We start from the raw sequence: 20,460 nt of genomic DNA on the forward strand, positions 1-20,460 counted from the left end.
ACTCGTCACTATATGAAAATTACACACAATGACTCTTTATCTCCAACAATACCCTTCACACGAAATGCTTCCCTCAAACACGATTAACGAACAATTGAAATAATTGCATTAAATTGTCAAACGCGTATACAAGGCAATAAAAATTAAATTTTGAAAAATACCATTAGAAGAATGCTAATTACCAAATCTACACATGCAATATAGACTACAATTACTAACTACAAATTACTACAACAATCCTACTGTCTACTATTTCTACAATCAGAAGAATTCCAAGGGACGATCCGAAGCAGTGGACGCCACGTGCATGGGGGCTTATTAATAATATTAATGCAAATAATTTTAATTTTTTTTTTTGCTTTAGTAGCTGTCTGTCCGATTACGAAGTCTCGTAACGGTTGGCCCTGACTGTTATTGTTACGCAATCTGACTGCTTAGAACAATAACAAAGAATGAAATGGAAATTTTCATTAACACAGTTAATTAATTAAGCCCCCAGCAACTATAAAACCAACGCAACAACAAGCACAAGAGTAACTGTTCTGTGTGTGGGAGTGTGACTCAACGTACGCATCTGGCACGGTTCTTCTTCAACAACACAACAATTTTTAAATAACATTATACTGAATTAATTAAAGAAAATACAAATACCATAATTACTCAAGAGAACCACAATTACACTCTAATCCAAGAACCCAAGCCAGATGCTTTGTTGACTGAACCTGTATGACACATTATTTAAAACATGGAAATAATGAAAAATAAATCAAGTTTCGTTACCTTCATATATTGACCAAAATCACTCTCATAATTACAATATATCTCCACACCGCCTCGCTATTACCACATCTGAACAAGAACCTTTCAGTATCACATCTCAGCAAGCACTCCCTACTAGCACATCTGAACACCAACTGACTACTACGAGCTCTCCCCAAGCAGTGACCTCTAGCACATCTCAATAATGACAGCCCGTGGAGGCGGCGGAACAATGCTCTCTAGCGATCTCTGGCGCTGTGGCTCAGTGTAGCCACCTTTCAAAGTCAGTGGCGGATTGTAACCGCACATTCGAATTATCGCGCAAACATTTTCATCTTTTTAGGGTTCCGTTTTTACCGACTTGTAGGATGACTTTGGTTCGTCTGTCCAACTGTTAAGACCCCTTTTTCTCAGGAGCGGGTTGAGGTATCAAACCGAAATTTATGTCACATACTGAGGCACACGACCCCTTGGCGGAGTGAAATGCAATCAAAAGATTCAGGGTTTACATCAATAAAACTGACAAACTTCAGGGACAGATTCCTAACTGGAAATGGAGGAAAAAGAGGTCATATGAAGATGTGTTCGAAAATGTGTCGTGCCTCGTGTAGATAGTACTGACGAATGAAAGTTCCCCTGAGCACGTGCCGTGTGTTTCTTGTACGTTGGAGGCTGTATGATTGATGCATCGTACTCTAAGCAGCAGAATGGTCTGGTATTCCTTTCTGGAACAAGCCGAGATGGTGTTTGCGTACAGCTAAGCCGATGGAAACGGTCGAGAGGCAGCACGGCTATAGCGGAACAGGCACCCAGACAGACACCGTTTGGCATTTGTGTGCTCATGGGTCGTTACAGACAGACGCGGACTATGCGTACACCAGATTTGGAGAACCGGGTTCTACAAGATATTGAGACAACCCTAGCACAAGCTCCAGGCAAGTGTCCCGCCAGCTTGGTGTAAACCTAAGTACTACTAAGTGTATGCTTGCATGACAACCGCTACTATCCCTGTCATCTGCAACGAATGCAAGGATTATCAGCAGAGGATTTCTCTCTACGGGAAGGATTTTATCGATGGTTATTCCACCAGACGGTCACAATTACGGGATTTCTGTCGTCAGTCCTCTTTACCGACGAACAACTTTCGCCAGAACTGCATCATCAGTCTGCATGATCGTCCTCTGCGGGATACGGACAATCCACGGGGAATGGCTGAGGCGTCTCATCAGCAGCGGTTCAGTATCAATGTGTGGGCAGAATTTTTGGCAACCAAATACTTGGACCGGTTATTATTCCACAGTGCTTCGACGGACGAACTTAACCTGGACTTCCTGCGGAATTGCTTGGGCTGCTTGAGAACGTGCCTTTGGCGTTACGACAGGTTATGTCATTTGTGCATGACGGAGCACCACCCTACTTCCGCATTACAGTTCGCCGACAGTTTTTATCATCTTCTTCGGACGTTCTGTAGGACGCGCAGGCCCTATACCGTATAGAATATTCACCTCTGAAAAACGTGCATGCCGAACCAGTTCGTGATGTGCAGACCCTTCAACAGCGTGCTCACGACGCCTGTGACGGTATTTGGACCGAGGCCGGAACGTGCGAAAGAGTTCGGCAATTCATGATGCGATGTGTGGACGCGTGTATTGTATCCCATGGAGGCCACTTTAAAAGTCTGTTGTGACCTGGATGCAGTGCAGCTTTGCTGTGTGTTCGGGGACGCTTTGTTGTCGTTGCACGAACACCTTCCATTTCCGGACACCTGTTCATACAGGACCTTTTTTCCTCCGTTCTCAGTCAGGAACCTGTCCCTGAAGTCGCTAGACACAACACTTAGCTCGGATTCCACATTAAACTGTAGTCCCCTTTCCGGATTGGATTACTGGGGTAGGTTAGGGACACGCAAGTCACCTAAGTAGCATCCAATAGAAGAACTTGCACCGGGCCACTGGGCCAAAAGAAATTATTTTTGTATTGTATGTACGTACATAATTAAGTATATACGGTGCACTCGGAGCTTGAGCCCTATTCGCACTTGTCCGGCTTTTTTTTTATGAAGGTGGTAATCGTGAAGCGATTAGAGGCAATGTTATCTAGAGTATGGGAGGTTTCATTCAGTAGCATGCACGGCGGACATCTTTCTTACATTGGATGATTTTGAACTCTAATCTTCCAGGTAATCGATCTGCGCTATCATGTTCAGTACAACGTTTTTCTGAAAATGTCATGGAGGTACGTGAAAAGTAATATTTTAATGCGCTACAGCTGAGTGGTGGTGTTGTAAAGGAAATGAATAAGTAAAGTAATAGTTACAGAGTTGCAGCAAGAAATGAGTTCAGATTTATGGACTGGGCCGGCCGGAGTCGTCGTGCGGTTCTAGGCGCTACAGTCTGGAACCACGTGACCGCTAAGGTCGCAGGTTCGAATCCTGCCTCGGGCATGTATGTGTGTGATGTCCTTAGGTTAGTTAGGTTTAATAAGTTCTAAGTTATAGGCGACTGATGACCTCAGAAGATAAGTCGCATAGTGCTCAGAGACATTTGAACCAACCATTTATGGACTGGAGGAGTATGTTAATAACAAGTCCGATAGACTCTGTTATTCGGTGTCTTGCTTGCGGTGATAAAGGAAGCGATTCGCGTCTTTTCGGAACACGTTGATAGCTTTGTTTTCCCTGTTCGCTGAAGTTCATGTGGATTAGACTATCTGATTAAATGAAACCTTGTAAAGAACCTCATACGATGTAAACAGTCCGACTCTAAGAGTGAGAGCAAGTTTTGTGTGGTGTGTGTGTGTGTGTGAGTGTGTGTGTGTGTGTGTGTGTGTGTGTGTGTGTGGGTATGAGAGAGAGAGGGGGGAGAGAGAGAGAGAGAGAGAGAGAGAGAGAGAGAGAGAGAGAGAGAGAGAGTGGCTTTTATGTCAGAGGTGTAGCTGGAAGGCAATAAAACCGTTTCTCTGAGCATATTCATTAGCATCTCGTAAAAAGAAAAGGAACCGTACTAGCTGTGAAAGTCGTTTCGGAATCTTCCACTTACGGAGACCTTCGCATACCAGTAGGTCTCAGCTAAATTGGAAACTTCCACCCGCAGTAGATTTTGTCAGCTTGTAACGACCTCCTCAAGGTTTTTCACGATGCTCAATATCAGAGTGGGATTTTTGTTATACTGTGTATGAAGTTTCTCCTTTTTTTAGACGCCAAACGCTGCGTTGCCGCCATGATTGCAAATGCGATATTCCCTACGCATTCCAAATCATTTTCGGCGCCGTCGTAAAGAACATTGGAACGGCGAATCCAGTTACGTATCTTCTCACTTTACGCGGTTAGATATGATAACCAGAAGGACAAGATTATACCCTAATAATGAAAAGAACTGCACAGTAGAAACTTCCTAAAACCAAGATTACATAAGTACTTCTTTATTTACAGTAACCAGTTTCGAAAAAATTTGTTGTCCTCTTCAGGTCTTCCAAAATTTTTGTTATAAAATGTCTTCATTTTGAGTTGAAACCTCTCACCTCACTTTGCGTGAGGTTACAACTCAAAATGAACACATCTTACAACGAAATTTTTGAAGATCGAAAGGTGACAGCAAAGTCTTTAGAAACCAGTTGTCGTAACTAAAGAAATACTTATGTGACGGTGGCTTCAGCAAGTGTTTACCAAGTAAAACAGATCACTCCTTGTGATTTTCGAGCGAATGATTTGGCCACCAGGATCGCCCGACATGAATTCCATCGAACATTTATGGGATATACCCGAGAGGTCAGGTTGTGCATAAAACCCTGCACTGACATCGCTGTCGCAGTTAGGAACGGCTGTAGAAACAGCATGGCTCAATATTGCTGCATGGAACTTCCAACGACTTGTTGAGTCCGTGTCACGTCGAGCTGCTCACTTCGCCGGCCAAAAGGAGTTCGGACAGGATATAAAGACGAATCCCATGACTTTTGTCCCTTCTGGGTATATTTTCCCCCAACGGCCAGGACACAACCTTCCTCGGTCCATCGTAATTACAGAAGGCATTAAGTTAGGGAGCCACTGGAACTGAAGTGCGCTCAACGAAAGTCTGAGGATATGGAATTACTTCTTTACCTCCTTTATCACTATCATGAAAGATTATGATCAGACTCGTATGCATATGTTATAACGTGGGACCCAGACGTGTGTGTGTGTGTGTGTGTGTATGTGTGTGTGTGTGTGTGTGTGTGTGTGTGTGTACACATTACTGGGCACCACAGTTCCACCACCACAAAGGCAGTATGCAATAAGCTTCATGTTGCGTGAACAGTATTACACTACTGGCCAATACAATTGCTACACCACGAAGATGGCGTGCTACAGACGCGAAATCTAACCGACGGGAAGAAGATGCTGTGATATGCAAATGATTTGCTTGTCAGAGCATTCACACAAGGTGTTGGCGACACCTACGACGTGCTGACATGAGGACAGTTTCCAACCGATTTCTCATTCACAAACAGCAGTTGACCGGCGTTGCCTGGTGGAACGTTGTTGTGATGCCTCGTGCAGGGGAGGAGAAATGCGTACCATCACATTTCCGACTTTGATAAAGGTCGGATTGTAGCCTATCGCGATTGGGTTTACCGTATCGCGACATTGCTGCTCGCGTTGATCGAGATCCAATGACTGTTAGCACAATATGGAATCGGTGGGTTCAAGAGAGTAATACGTAACGCCATGCTGGATCCCAACGGCCTCGTATCACTAGCAGTCGAGATGATCCGATGATCCGCATGACTAACGGATCGTACAGCCACGTCTCGATCCCTGAGTCAGCAGATCGGGACGTTTGCAAGACAACAACCATCTGCACGAACAGTTCGACTACGAATGCAGCAGCATGGACTATCAGCTCGGAAACCATGGCTGCGGTTACCCTTGACACTGCATCACAGACAGGAACGCCTGCGATGGTGTACTCAACGACGAACCTGGGTGCACGAATGGCAAAACGTCATTTTTTCGGATGAATCCAGGTTCTGTGTACAGCATCATGACGACCGCATTCGCGTTTGGCGACATCGCGGTGAACGCACATTGAAAGCGTGTATTCGTCATCTCCATACTGGCGTGCCATCCGGCGTGATGGTATGGGTCTCGGTCACCTCTTGTTCGCATTGACGGCACTTTGAACAGTGGACGTTACATTTCAGATGTGTTACGACCCGTGGCTCTTCCCTTCATTCGATCCCTGCGAAACCCTACATTTTAGCAGGAGAACGCATGACCGCATGTTGCAGGTCCTGTACGGGCCTTTCTGGATACAGAAAATGTTTGTTTGCTGCCCTGGCCAGCACATTCTCCAGATCTCTCACGAATTGAAAACGTCTGGTCAATGGTGGCCGACCAATTGGCTCGTCACAATACGCCAGTTACTACTCTTAATGAACTGTGGTATCGTGTTGAAGCTGCATTGGCAGCTGTACCTGTACACGCGATCCAAGCTCTGACTCAATGCCCAGGCGTGTCAAGGCCGTTATTAGGGCCAGAGGTGGTTGTTCTGGGTACTGGTTTCTCAGTATCTATGCACCCAAATTGTGTGAAAATGTAATCACATGTCAGTTATAGTATAATATATTTGTCCAATGAATACCCTTTATCATCTGCATTTCTTCTTGGTGTAGCAATTTTAATTTGCCAGTAGTGTATATGCTTTGATATGCAAGTAAATAGCATCAGCTCAACCACACAAAGTAGACAGTAGTATGCCATTACTTTCTGTATGAATTTCTGATTCAGAAATAGCATTAAAATGTTGGTTGTTCTGAGAAGATCGTGTTACATCTCGTGGAAGAAGGTGAGACTTATTCCAGCCCCGCGTCGAAATTCAACATTCACAAAATCTTGACTGTGGTTTATCCTTCTGCAATACTTCTGCTCTGTTTGGTCGGGATTCCGCAGCTGTTAATGCAAGTATGCAGTCGATGACTTCATGAGGGCCACATTCGACGATATGAAGAATCTCACCGTTCCATGAGACCAGCGCCTGAGAGGCAAGTCCGTGTTGGATCGTACAGTTAAAGTGACGTACCGCGAGTCAGGAAATGTGTTTGTTTCCACCAGGTCTCCATATGTACCGCAGACGACATATGGAGAACCATCTACATGTACATACATACTCCGCAAACTACCATGCTGTACATGGCCGAGGGCACCTTCCCATTTTCTGTCTTGTTCCATTCGCAAATTGAGAGAGGGGAAAAACGACCGTCACTATGATTCCGTCCGAGCCCTAATTATTACATCTTATCTTCGTGGTCCTTACGCGGAATGTACGTTGGCGGCAGTAGAATCGTACTGCATTCAGCTTCAAATCCCAGCCCTTTTAAATTTTGACCCTGTCCTCCAGGGATTCCCACTTGTATTCACAAAGCAACTCCGTAATATCCCGAGCTGGTCGGCGCTATCGGTAACAAATCTAGCAGCCCACTTGAGAATTGCTTCGAAGTGTTTCTTTAGTCCAGCCTGGTGGGGATCGGAAGCAATCGAGCAAGACTCCATAATGGGTAGACACTAGCGTTCTACACATCCTCTCCTTTACAGATGAACCACACTTCCCTAAAATTAGCCCAATAAAAGTCGTTCCATTTCATATGGCTCCGCACCATTGCGCTTAGATATTTAATCGACGTCGTTACTAATGCTGTATTGGAACGTTATGGATTTGTTTTTCCTAAGCATCTGCATTAAATATCATGTTTCCGCATTTAGAGCAATCTGCCATCCATTTCACGAACTAGAAATTTTGCCATTTCTTATCCTCCTACAGTCACTCAACGACAACACTTTCCAGAACACCTCAGCGTCATCAGTAAACAGCCGGAGATTGCTGCCCACCCTGCCCGTCAGATTGTTTATGAATAAAGAGAACTACAGTGATCCTGTCATACTTCCCTTAGGTACTCCAAATGATACCCTTCTCTGATGAATACTCGCCGTCGAGGACAAACTTGCTGAGTTCTGCTTAAGAAGTCTTCGAGCTACCCACATATCTGTTGAGGAGAGATCTCCACCCCCTCGTACTCTTACGGATTTATGTTCAGCCCTGCAGGGTTCATGGTGTCATTTCCCTCCAGCACTACTACAGACATTAGTCGAGTGCATGCCACGATGTCACGTCGCGTTGTGGCAGTTCTGCGTGGTCGCGGGGGCTCTACACGATATTAGACAGGTGTACCAGTTTCTTTGGTTCTTCAGTGTATAAATGGGTTACTTTACTATAGCGTCGATCCAGATGCAGATCAGCCGTAGTTTCAAAATGGTTCAAATGGCTCTGAGCACTGTGGGACTTATCATCTGAGGTCATCAGTCCCCTAGAACTTAGAACTACTTAAACCTAACTAACCTAAGAACATCACACACATCCATGCCCGAGGCAGGATTCGAACCTGCGACCGTAGCGGTCACGCGGATAAAAACTGAAGCGCCCAGAACCGCACGGCCACTCCGGCCGGCAGCCGTAGTTTGATGCCTGTCCTGTAAGTGTATATTATGTAACGTATATTTTATAGATGTATGATAAATGTTTTTTATTTTTAATGATCTTGCCGTTTCGAAACTTCCTGGCAGATTAAAACTGTGTGACCAACCGAGACCCGAAGTCTCGGTCGGGCACACAGTTTTAATCTGCCAGGAAGTTTCGTATCAGCGCACACTCCGCTGCAGAGTGAAAATCTCATTCTGGAAACATCTTGCCGTTTGTTTCACAAACTGATCTGTAGTACACAGTATCTGGCGAAAACCTCGCTATACCTTACTTTCCTAGTGTCACCGGATCACGTATTTACCAATCCTGGTTTCGCCAGTTTTATGGCAAATTATGTAACTGTCTGCTTTTAATTGAAATATACCGTCTGTAACAGCTAGTGTAAATTTTTAGTGAATGTAAGTATCGGAGCAAATGGAGCAGAGCATATGAGATATTTATTGGAATAAATAATTAGGTTATCATAGTGAAATTTGAATAAGAAGAACCAAAGTGTTCGGTGTTACAACCTCATCAGCAACGATTAGAGTAACTTTATTGAATTATACCTTTGTTTTTACAATTAAGACGAATTTGGTTCGATTTCTGAATGGCATTTACAGAAATTAGTTTCCATAAAACTCTTATGAAGTCTGCGTGATTTTGTAAAATGAACATTTTACCGCATGACGCAGTCTACAACTCAGAAGAATTTTATGGGAACTGGCTCATGCCGCGAAAACCTACGAATCGACACTTTACTCAGCTCGCTTTGACTGTTTGCTACTGTAAGTAGCAATTTATACGTAGCTTAAGCAATTTTCAATATCTCTTCATCTGCAGGCTTGCGTCAGCAATTCGACATAAGGTGACAAAATGACTTCGTAAGAGTAATTAGTGTTTACGTGTACTCGTCTCTAGAAGCACTGCCAGCAAAGTTTTGTGAGACTTCAGATATTTGTAATAAGCAATGCGATTGCCAAATTTTGGACTCAAGTTAAAAATACAGTAAACTAAAAGACACCAGAAGGACGGTCTGGGACAGATTATAAGTGACCAGACCTAGTCCTTAATTCTACGGAAGTACCAACATACTAGTTCAATTTCCAAGTTAGTGTGTGAAGAATGTTTCTTGTATTTGAATTGGTCTGTGTTCGCAACAGCTTTTTGTGTTTGATTACAAGTTTATATTAGTAATTATCATTCGCAGGTCAGTCTGTGTTAGTAAAGTCGTTATGAACTATCATGCACTTTCAGCCAAGAACAGCAGAGTCAAAAAATATATATCATGGTAACAATAAAGGACAAACAGTTGTACGATAGGACCAGCGTGGGACCAATGCTGTCATTCTTGCCTCAAATTTTATAATGTTTTTTATATCGTTTTGTTAACACAAGTTGATCTGAAGATGATAATGATCGAAAATACTAACAATATATACAAAACTCTTGTGACCAAATATTTATACAATTCAACAATTTCAAGCATTTGGATCGCTGGACCTCCGTTACGATACATGAACAATATTCCTTGCCCTTTTGCAACATCGAAGTGTTTAATGCAAAACTGAGGCTTACTCGCCCGTTTGGTTGTTGCCTTTTTTGCTGTATTAACGTCTCTGTTCGTAGCCCTGTTCTACTAGAAAACCAACTAGTAAGACGAATGGAAAGACTGGAAACTACCCATGAAAGTAGGGAAACTTTTAAGTTGCACAGAAAATGTATTCTTCTTTGACTAGTGGGTGAACGAGTCTCGCCATAAATCAGTTCTCAGTTGGAAGTAACAATGCATCGAGATGCAGTGTGGAATGATCATATGACACTAGACGTAGCTAAAGCAAACTGTGAGTATCCATTCACTGGTACGATTCTGGAACGTAGCAGTTTGAATACTCTCGGGAGCGCAGGATCAGGTCAGACAAAAATGGGACGTTGTGCGTGTAAAAGGCCGACGCGAATGGTCACAGACCTGTTTGTCGGTGTAGCGAAAACGCTGAAAAAGCACGACTGCCAGACAATCGAAGAAAGGCGCCGTATATCTTGCGAAAACCTGTATAGAAAGTTCCCAGAAGCGGCTTTCAGAGCAAAAACTACCAAAAATTCTCGCTCGCCAAAGTACTGATCCCGTAAATATCTTGAAGTTAAAATTCCGCTAGGAACAGTTCGCAGAAATACTCCTTTCTTACACCACCTGCGAATGGAAAAAACCCTAATGTATGATGCAATAAGAAGTAGCACTTTCCACTCATTTTACATTCATTGGCAAAATATAAACGTAAATGCAGAAACAAAGATCGTATGGAAGTGGAACATTGGTTAAAGAAAAGTGTGTGCCAGTCCATGTTTCTACTGTGTGATTATTGGAAGCACGTCAATAATTTTGAAACATTGGTAAAATGTATTTACGTTCACGCTCTCACGAAATAATGCGTCCTATCGACAGAGGATCTTAAATTGATTTCATATTTCTAGATTTCCAAAAGGATATTGATATCGTTCCTCGCGAGCTTCCAATTAAATTGCATGCGTTTGAAGTATCGTCTCAGTTTTGCGACTGGATTCGTGACTTCCTGTCAGAACGGTCACAGTTCGTAGTAATTGACAGAAACGTATCAAAGAAAACAGAAATGATACCTGGCGTTCCTCAAGGAAGTGTGATAGGCCCTGTGCTGTTTCTAATCTATAGAGCGATCGCAGATGACGCTGGCATTTACCATCTAGTAAAGTCATCAGAAGATCAAAATCAACTGCAAAATAATTTAGAAAAGATATTTGTTTGTTGCGAAAGGCGGCTGTTCGGCACTAAGTAATGAAAAGTGTGCTGTCATTCACATGAGTACTAGAAGGAATCCGTTACTTTTCAGTTACACTATAGATCACACAAATCTGGAGGCCACCAATATCTAGGAATTACAATTACGAACGATTGAAATTGGAACGATCGCATAGATAACGTTGTGGGGAAAGAAACCCAAAGACAGCGTTTTATTGCCGGAACACGAAGAAGATGCAACAAGTCTACTAAAGAGGCTGCCTAGACTACGCTTGTCCGTCTACTGCTACTGTTCTGCGGTACTTGATCCTAACCAGATGGGATTGACGGAGGACACTGAAAAAATTCAAATAAGGGCAGCTTGTTTGTATTATCGCGAAATAGGGGAGACACTGTCAGGGATATGATAAGCGAGTTGGGATGGCAATCGTTGCAGCCAGATCTTTCCACAAAATTTCAATCTCCAAACTCCTTCTCCGAGTGCAAAAATATTTTCATGGCATCCCCCTACATAGGGAGTATTGATCAACATAACAAAATAAGAGAAATCAGAGCTCGCACGGAAAGAGATAAGTGCTGTTTTTCATGCGCGTTGTTCGAGAGTGTAACTGTAGTAAATAGTGTGAAAGTAGTTCAATGAATCCTTTGAAAGGCACTTACGTGTGGATATAGCTTTTCGTAGGTGATCGTCTACAGCTGTTAAATAATTTTGAAAAAGCATATTTGTTCCATCAGTTCTACAGTTTTCTACTTATTCTCTACCAGTCTGAAGTGCTACAATCATCTTTAAGGAGAAAACTAAGCACAAAAAAAGACTAAAATATACACAAACGTCATAGAAAATGGAGGAATTAAGAGGTCATTTTAACCATAATACTTAGACGTTGTACATCAATGGATCAAACATGCATTTCCGTCATGTATGAACCATACAAATGTAGAACATATACAACTGTCACAATAATCTGTCTTAACACATCCACATAAACACGTTGTACTTTGCCACAATTACAATGGTGCACACTCAATAATTGACGCATTATAACTGCCGTTGGTACAAATAAAGAGATTAAGCTGAAACACATTTACAATACCAATGCCTGAAAAGTTACAAAGTTTCTTCGGTTTGGCCAAAGGTTACAGCTAACAAAAATAAGATGACATCCTTTTTCTGAGCATCATCAGTATATAATCCGCTATTATAATGTGGTACATCGACTTTATTGTTAAAGAAATTAGAAAGAAGGTTTTCATCTGCACTAAATATTGTGAAAGAAGTCAATTCGAAGCACTGTTACGGAGCTGGAATTGAAAAACTCTTACAATATGTGAGAGTTGCAGAGGAATGTATTATGTGTGTAGGTCAAAAGAGGCAGTAACAATATTAGACGCCTTAAGCCTTGAACCCAAGCGTAGAAACCAGCCATTCGACCTGTCCAACCTTAAAATTGTGTTTAAATGAGAAGCAGATCTTGGCCGGCCGCTATGGCCAAGCGGTTCTATGCGCTTCAGTCCGGAACCGCGGTGCTGCTACGGTCGCAGGTTCGAATCCTACGTCGGACATGGATGTGTATGGTGTCCTTAGGTTAGTTAGGTGTAAGTAGTTCTAAGTCTAGGGGACTGATGGCCTCAGATGTTAAGTCCCATAGTGCTTAGAGCCATTTGAACCAAGCAGATCTTGTTAAATTATTATCTGGCCATTTCGGGAATTATTAGCCTACAGCAGAAACTCTACAGAACGATCTCAGTTCAGCAAATGTAGAGAAGGGGTCCTACGCCTGGACATATCTGTCTAGATGGTATGGGTGTTAGTTTGCATATCAGACATAGAAAGAAGCATATGCAATTTATTGTTAAATAGCGCGTTTCAGTAAAAAGTCCACAAATAAATGCAATTCCAAGGAATGTAAATCATAGTATCTGCTATGTAACGGTTAATTAACAGCCTTAAGTTGTAGGTTCCCTAAATTCCAATAATCAGATGACACGCGCGTGAAACCTAGACCTCGGGCGACAGATGGCACAAAACTTAGACGTCAAGTAACGGATGGTGTTATCCCGAGTACACAATGATCTATACCTTAAGTGACGTGTTTAGATTACTAATGATTACTGCCTGTTTACATGTTATTTGGAACTCGGACGCCTCTAAAAACGTGGGTCGTAAGTGACGTAACTGCAGTACCTAGGTAGCGAAGTAACATGTATTTCTATTTGTACTGCCATTCTTTTGAGAAGACATGACTGTCGACAACACACAAGAAACTTACATTTTCAACACTATATGACAAAGTTTTGGGTAAAACTAGTGGTATCACATTAAGCTGAGGTTGATACAACCATAGCGTAAAAATTTGTACCTAAGCTATCTCTGAGCTATGTTTTGAACATGGCTGCACTTCACCAACAGTTACAAAATATCAGGTGAGTAAGAGCTGCCAACCAGCTGCAGTAAATGGTGGTAATCAACTAACCCTCACCATGTTTTCAACGCGTTTAAACCAATCTTCTTCAGAACAACAAGAAACAAACTTCACATCAGCAAATAGTCAGTTAGTAAATCGATCTAACATCTCCACATGAAATGTATCGATAACGATCTCTACATTTATTTGTAAAAGTTACGGCCCCTAAAATCAAGGGCTTCTTACATCAGTAAAATCAATCACATGAAATGTCCGACCATGTTACGAGCTACATGCCGAGTCGGCATGATACAAATAGATGTACAGCTCGTTAGCGACATATTTTATGTGGACATTGTAATCCCCGTGACACAGCACTCGTTAAAGCCCGTGCTATGGTAAGTGAGCGGGATTCACGTTATGAGAAAGGATTTTCGCCTAGATATCGACCGTGTGTACCTGAATGGTGGCAAATCAGACTTACATCCACTCTGCAATAACAATGATCCGTCAAGTAAGTTCGAAATGCAATCACAGGTCAGGATGGATCAAACGCAAACCAGAAGATGCTACCAACGTGACAATAATACGGTCGCCGGCCTAATTAGGCATTAACTGAGTTTCTTCCCTGTACAAGTCGGTATATATTCATGCAAAACAACAAGTTGCAACACTGCATAATATAGCAGAATTTTAGAACCAGAAAATCTATTGAACTGATAGTTTCCCGAGCTGTACTGATATGGAAAACCATGAATACATAACACTACACTATAATGTTTACTACAAAACTTTATACGTCTATCAATCTGATTAAAATCGTACATAGGTTACCCTAGAAATTTTAATTTCATGCCACATACAAAATGTCAATTTTGATTAAGATAAACACTGATAAATTTTGACTTTTATATTGACTTTAACTTTTACTGGTCAAACCAATTTAGAACACTTCAAAATTCAAGTGAATTAGGGGGGCGGGGGGGGGGGGGGGGGGAGAGGGACCCTGAAACTGTTATGATCGCTGTATTTAAAAAAAAATGATTACTGAATTTATTATTCGTTCAAGATTTCCAGTATATAAGTTACTACTCTTTTCATCTTATTTACTGCTCATTTAAATGCCTTTAAATCTGTCTCGAAATAATAAACTTCGTTACTATATCAATACTAAAGTTATCTTTCGACTTCGTTAGACCTTCGCTACTCATTTACTGGTTCATTGACAAAACATTTCTTTAAACACCATTCTAATATAGCTAGTTCTGCAAATAATTATTATTAACACAATTTTTTTCATTTCGGGACACTCGTATTGCACAACGTTTGGAAAGGACCCTGTCTAGGTTAGTTGTGAGGATAATTAAATGATGGAAAAGTTCTGGTAAAATTTAGGTTATTATTGCACCAAACAAACACAGTTCACTCTCTGATCCACACGAATACAGTACTAAGAGTTTCAACCTGCTAGTATCGATGCGGCGGTTGGCGGGCGGTGAGATGGCGAGGCACAGAGCACACATACAACCACGGCTATGTTTCTTGACGTATCGGCACTTTCATTCTTCTTAGCGTCACAATACTTTTCCATTTAGTGCCTATGGAATTTTGAAATACTGTGTGGGCGTTGGAACGGCATACCCGAGGCTCAGTGAAGCTATGTCTTCCAGGAGAGCCTCATCGCTCCAGAAGGTGTTGCTCAAACCAGTGCCAAACTCCAACTACTACTGTGTCCGTTGTGCCGTGCAGCACCCGTGCACATTTTCCCGCGCTCGCCTGCCATCCACCTTTTACCGCTCCCTGACAGATCGGGTATTCACCCGACGTTTTGCGTTCTATGCTACGGACGCAAGTTCGAATCCTGCTTCGGGCATGGATGTGTGTGATGTCCTTAGGTTAGTTAGGTTTAAGTAGTTCTAAGTTCTAGGCGACTGATGACCTCAGAGCCTTTTTTTTTCCTAACACATTGCCTACGTATGGACCAGACGCACAGTTAAAATTTTAAAAATCTTACAACAGTTTCAACATTTGTTGCATTTCAATTCTATTACAATATTACTTGACATTTGACGTAAACATTAATATTCACATTGAAATTTATTTACAGTTTTCTTAACATAATGGCATGAAACAAAAAGAAATGAAATCAGAACATCAATGAACAGGTTTATCGTAAAATCAGATGAACAGAATTACTTATATGTACAATAGTACAGAGTCGTTGTTGTTCCAATATGTTAGATCGCTTTACTGACTGGCTGTTTTCAAATGTGAAGTTAGTTTCTTGTCCTTCTTACGAGGACGGGTCCTTTTGAAGAAGACGGGTTTGAATCCGTTGAAACCATGGTAAAGATTAATTTAATACCACCATTTACTGCAACCCGTTGGCTATCCTTATTCACGTGCTGTCTCTGAGCCCCAATATGATACAATCGCTCTTCTCGCACTGTTGCATAGAGAACGGAGGAAGTGACGTACAAAAAGTGCTCACCGACACACACCGTAAGGTGGCTTGCGGAATATAGATGCAGATACAAACACGGTATTCAGTCTCTGAGAATCGCCACAGTTTTCTTGTTGGTGAGGTGGAATGTTGTTTGCGAGTCTCCGAGGCGCAGTGGCGAATAACTCAAAGCGATAGCGTCTGTTCCTGTCCGCTGTGGCCGGAGCTGCTTCCCTTCCTGTGTGACATAAAGCCGAGTTTAGCAGACGACAGCGTCCCTGTTCACCTCCAGTAGTGGGAAATCTGTGCTGCGCGTCGGTATTTCAAACTGGTGGCAGGTTATTTTTTCCGTGTTCTTTATGCCTTTTTTTTTTTCTTAACAACCAGCGCCTGCCAAGGCGAGCGGCTTGGAAGCGGGCCGACTACGTGTCGGATCTGAATGGCAGTCACAGCCGCTAGTGCTGGGATTGAGACATTAAAGGAGGTCCCGGCGCTCTCTCATTTACAAAGCACAGAGGTCGCAACGCGCGCCTTTCTCTAAACTCACCGTTTCAGTGTCCGACGTAACTAAAATACCCTATGAAGAAATCGTCTTGACCCAAGACTCTTCACTGTTAACGCAAATAATGTCGCTCGGTCGTGCAGTGGCCGAGAAATTGCCCCTGTAGCCAGGCCAATGAAAGAGTTTGGCGTGTACACTGTGTGAGTCTGGCGACATGCCATCAGACTTTCGGAAAAACATCAGACACACAAGTCCGAAGAAACCATGGGCGAAAAGTGCGAAAATTCTCGCAGAATCAGCTTAACAGCTCACGCAGCAAAGTTAGTGACAAATGGCTCAAATGGCTCTGAGCACTATGGGATTTAACTTCTGAGGTCATCAGTCCCCTAGAACGTAGAATTACTTAAATCTAACTAACCTAAGGACATCACCCACACCCATACCCCAGGCAGGATTCGAACCTGCGACCGTAGCGGTCTCGCGGTTCCAGACTGTAGCGCCTAGAACCGCTCGGTCACCCCGGCCGGCAGTTGGTGACAACACTAATATAAAGAAGAATGGAAAAGAAAACTAAGGAGGTGTTAGATGACGATCAGTTTGAGTTTAGGAAAGGTAAAGGCACCAGTGAGGTAATTCTGACATTGCGATTGATAACTGAAGCAAGACTGGAAAAAAAAATCGAGACGCGTTCATAGGATTTGTCGAGCTGGAAAAAGCGTTCGACTATGTAGTATGAGGTAAGATGTTCGAAATTCTGAGAAAAATAGGAGTAAGCTATAGGGAAAGACAGATAAGTTAGATATGAACAAGAACCAAGAGGGAACTACAGGACTGGAAGACCAAGAACGAAGTGCCCGGATTAAAAAAGGTTTATTTTTTTAATCGTATGGCAAGGGCCCCCCGTCTGGCAGACCGTTCGTCGGGTGCCGGTCTTTCAATTTCACGCCACTTCGACGACCTGCAGTCGATGAGAATGATAGGATGATGGTGAGCACAGCACAACACCCGAGTCCATGGGTGGAGAAAATTCCCCGACCCAGCCGGGAATCGGACCTGGGCCCAGAGGCTTGACAATCCGTCACGTTGACCAGTCAGCTAACGGGGGCGGACATTAAAAAGGGTGTAAGACAGGGATGAAGTATTTCGCCCGTACTGTTCAGTCTGTATGTCGAACAAGCAGTAACGGATTTGAACTTTTCTTTTAAGACTGAGATTAAAATTCAGGGTGAAAGAATGTCAAAGATAAGATTCGCTTATGACATAGTTATCCTTAGTGAAAGCGACGAAGAATTACAGAATCTGTTAGATGGAATGAACAGTCTAATGAGTACAGTATATGGATTGAGCGTAAATCGAAGAAAGACAAAAAGCGGCGAGTAGCAGATTTGAGACAACGGGAAACTTAACATCAGGATTGGTGATAAGGAAGTTAAGGAATTCTGTTATCTAGGCAGCAAGTCGTTTGTTAGTGAACAGTAACACAGTTTGAAAGGAGGATAATATTTTCTCGTTATCTCAGTGCACCACTTGACAATGGGCGAGGGGTATTTGCGGGAGCGTAACAACCGGATGCGACCAGGAACACGAGAAGGTTTAAAACAGTACGACCTGTTCATGCTGCCGGCTGGTGACGCCGAGTGGTTCTAGGCGCTTCAGTCTGGAACAGCGCGACCGCTACGGTCGCAGGTTCGAATCCTGCCTCGGGCATGGATGTGTATGGTGTCCTTAGGTTAGTTAGGTTTAAGTGGTTCTAAGTTCTAGGGGACTGATGACCTCAGATGTTAAGCCCATAGTGCTCAGAGCCATTTGAACCTGTTCATGCTACACGAAACACCGCGGAACGGTTAACAGTTTAACATAGAACAATGGCGGACAGCCGGGAAATCAAAAACTTAACGCCACTACTCTTCTACGGTTACTTGGCATTTACTATTTCTTCCACAACCAGGACTCGAACTGCCCACGTACACATGTAAATGTATTCGCAGTAATATGTACAACCATCAAATGTATAGTGGAATGACGACAATGAAAATTTCTGCCGGATCGGGACCCGAACCCGGATTCCCCACTTTTCGTGAGCATTCGCCTTTCCGTAGGCTAACCGAGCATGCTTCACAGGCAGAACCAAACTTCCGTATGTCGTCAACTATATGTCTACAGCCTGCACTCGTCCATCCGTTATGTGCATTCCCATACAGGTGTTGACGGGCCCAGGCGAGGCGTAAAGCTTTCTGTCGTACAGTCACCATACGTACGCGAGTGGGCCTTCGTTTCCGAAAGCGCATAACGATGTTTCGTTGAATGGTTCGCACGCTGACACTTGTTGATGGCCCAGCATTGTAATCTGCGTCCATCTGCAGAAGTGTTGCCCTTCTGTCACGTTGAACCATTTTCATCAGTCGTTCTTGCAGGATGTTTCTCCGGTCGCAGCTGTGTCGGAGATTTGATGTTTTACCGGATTGCTGGTACTCACGGTACACTCGTGAAATCGACGTACGGGAAAGTCTCCACTTCATCGCTACTTTGGAGATGCTGTGTCCCATCGCTAGGGCGCCGTCTATGACACCGCGTTCAAACTCACTTGAATGTTGATAACTTGCCATTATAGCAGCAGTAACCGCTCTCACAACTGCGCCAGACACTTGTCTTATGTAGGCGTTGCCGACCATAGCGCCGTATTCTGCCTGTTTACACATCTCTGTATTTGAATACATATGCCTATAGCAGTTTCTTTTGCACTTCAGTGTATTTCATAGTAGCTGCAGTCGCCACAGTGCCTATTCATTCGGCCATGGTTCGAGGGAACATTTCATCATACACGGACACTGCAATATCGTGCGGTTGACTGATGTTCGTTAGCTACAGCTCTAGCGTACGTTACTAACTTTCGTTCCGGAGTTGGGTTTCGAGATGTACAGAGCAACATAGAGGCAGTTGATGGAGAAGCGAATGCTATGATAACTCACATTACTCATTGTTAGAAAAGTAAACTAAACAACCGGCCGTTGTGGCCGAGCATTCTAGGCGCTTCAGTCCGGAACCACGCTGCTGCTACGGTCGCAGGTTCGAATTCTGCCTCAGGCATGGATGTGTGTGATGTCTGTAGGTTAGTTAGGTTTAAGTAGTTCTAAGTCTAGGGGACTGATGACCTCAGATGTTAAGTCCCATAGTGTTTAGAGCAATTTGAACAATAAACAAAGCCGGCCGGGATGGCCGAGCGGTTCTAGGCGCTGCAGTCTGGAACAGCGCGGCCGCTACGGTCGCAGGTTCGAATCCTGCCTCGGGCATGGATGTGTGTGATGTCCTTAGGTTAGTTAGGTATATGTAGTTCTAAGTTCTAGGGGACTGATGACCTGAGACGTTAAGTCCCATAGTGCTCAGAGCCATTTGAACCATTTTTGAACTAACCATAAACGAAACATCAAAGCAAGTGTGGAAGAGCAGTAATGAGAATAAGTGGGCCAGTAGAAAGTGTTTATGTTCTAGAACGAAAATCAACATTGACGCACAAGACACGTCTGAATAAAGAAAACGTGTGAGAAGTAAAAAGTGCTGCACGGGGTTCGTATGGAAGACATTCGCCTGATTTGGAGATAGGTTCGTGGGAGGTGAAGAGCCGTGTGTTGGACTCCCTAATTCGTGCCTCTGTGCTGACGGAATTGTCTTGTCTGGTGGCAGCTTCCCAGTGTTTCACTAGCAACATTTCGGGTGCTGACGGCTGGACAGTAGAATTTCACTGCAGAGGTACGTGTGCTGCGTAGGTGGTGTTCGGCGTAAACGCTTTCGTCACAGTACTTCGAGGCACCTTCCTGTCTGAAAGTCTCTTGGCGTGCTCCAGCCTTGCTCCTCGTACCAGTGACTCTCATGGTTGTGGATTTTCGTGTTTGATTGGGAGTGCGTGGTGTCGTACAGAAAACTCTCAAAGCTGTTTGATGTTTGACACGATTAAATTTTATTTCTGTTTCCTGCGTTGCTCTTCAACAAAAAGGGACATGCTGAGACGTTCCTGGTTAGAATGCAAGCGATTGTTCCTCGCAGTAATGAAGAAGTTTCGCAAGACGCATGAAGTGCATCTCAGTGTTTCT

Source organism: Schistocerca nitens, chromosome 5 (genome assembly GCF_023898315.1).
Source record: "Schistocerca nitens isolate TAMUIC-IGC-003100 chromosome 5, iqSchNite1.1, whole genome shotgun sequence".
In the NCBI taxonomy this organism is placed as follows: domain Eukaryota; kingdom Metazoa; phylum Arthropoda; class Insecta; order Orthoptera; family Acrididae; genus Schistocerca; species Schistocerca nitens.